The sequence below is a fragment of the Dromiciops gliroides genome, chromosome 1 (assembly GCF_019393635.1).
Source record: "Dromiciops gliroides isolate mDroGli1 chromosome 1, mDroGli1.pri, whole genome shotgun sequence".
Classification (NCBI taxonomy): Eukaryota; Metazoa; Chordata; class Mammalia; order Microbiotheria; family Microbiotheriidae; genus Dromiciops; species Dromiciops gliroides.
Window position 1 is genome coordinate 513,219,132 of NC_057861.1, and position 1,767 is coordinate 513,220,898.

A 1,767-nucleotide genomic window follows, 5' to 3' on the forward strand; every position below is an offset into this window, starting at 1 on the left:
TGCATCATCTCCACTCAAGATGTTCAAGGACAGAATTCATCATCTTCCCTTCTCCTTGGCAGGTAGAATAAAATAGGCAAAAAGTACTTTTACTTACAAGTCATAATATTGACTTCAGAACCTGCTTCTGACACTATGAACTTTGGCAAGTTATTTAACTTGGGCCTTGGTTTTCACATCTGTCAAAAAGGGGATTAGACTTGATGACTTCTAAGGTCCCTTTTAGCACTATATCTCTGATCTCTTGGCCATTCTTACCTTTCCCTCCCATCTTCACCACCCCTGTACCTGTTTAACCTGTTATTACCCCTAATTTCCCAATTACTGCTTATAATATCATCTTCAGTAAATCAGTAATAAGCTGGAAAACTTGAGGTCAGGTTTGCTTCAGACCTCCTCTTCATCACTGACACATATTCAATCAGTTGTAGAAGCTCTAAGGATTTTATAGTCACAATATCTCTTACATCTACCCCTCTTTCCACTTTCACTTCCATGGACCCCATTTCATGGCCTATTATATATCCAATATGTTGAGGATTGTTAATTAACTTACATCTCATGGGAGAAAAATATATAAATGAAAGTCTTTTTTTGAAAAAAGTTTTAATCTTTATTATTAGCATTTTCTCTATCACTTTCTTAAAGATGTAAAATCAACACAACAATAAATCAACCCCTGCTTTGTATATTTTGCCAATTCTTGGTATAGAAATACACTTAAGCCTCTTGCAGCTCCAAATCTGGCCTTGGCCTTGGCATCTGCTTGAGATAAGGAGGAGGACATGGAGCTGTTCGAGGAAATGCATGACAACGTGGAGAAGCTGCTCAGGGGCACAAAAAGGTACATTCTGAGAACCTGGCCATCCTAGGGTGCCACGTGGAGACTCAGGCCAAAGGAGAATGTCCTATAGACCTGGAAGCAAATCTGGCCGTGCTCAAACTATACCATTTCAACCTGACCTTCTTCCAGACCACAGTGACAGCCCAGATTCTGCTGAAGGCCCTCACTAACTTCCCCAACACAGACTTCACCCTGCACCAGTGCATGACTGACCAGGCTCATCAAAAAGAGCAGCCCATCAAGCAGATCCTGTACTTGGGGGACTTGCTAGAGACTTGTCACTTCCAAGCTTTCTGGCATAACCTGGATGAAAGCATGGATCTCTTTCTCCTTGATGGCATCACAGCTTTGAAGACTGTCCAAAAATTTATCTGCCATGTTGTGGGTATCATGTATCAACATACCAATTGCTAACTGCTAGCCGAGATTCTGGGAGATCTTTCAGACAGCCAGCTGAAAGTATGGATGAACAAATATGGCTGGAGTTCCAATGAGGCAGGACAGGTCTTCATTTGCAGTGAAGATCAGAGCATCAAGCTCAAGAACATCATGGAGAAGATCTACCTTGAGAGTGTTTCCAGCATCATGGCCTCCTCCCAGTAACTCCTGCCTAATGTCTCCTTTTTTCTGCATCTCATTTTTCCTTACATACTCCCAGCTTCTTAAATAAAAGCCTTTACTTCCTAAAAAATAAATAAACAAATAAACAGGAAAGTAAATAGATGAATGAATGAATAAGCATATTAAAAAGTGAATAAATAAATAAATACACTTAAATATGGAACTCTAAGCCTCTTTAAAGAAAGGACTATATCTGGTTTTATATATGCATATATAACACCTTGAATAGTACAAATGACTTGATAAACGAATGTTGAATTATATTGAATAGATTATCCATTATGATCCAGGAATTTTTCTCT

At 39.2% G+C, this 1,767-nt stretch overlaps 1 pseudogene; it reads left to right on the forward strand.

Annotated features, from left to right (window-relative positions):
* Nucleotides 1-785: 785 nt before the first annotated feature.
* LOC122737076 lies at nucleotides 786-1,447 on the forward strand (annotated as a pseudogene).
* Nucleotides 1,448-1,767: the final 320 nt, after the last annotated feature.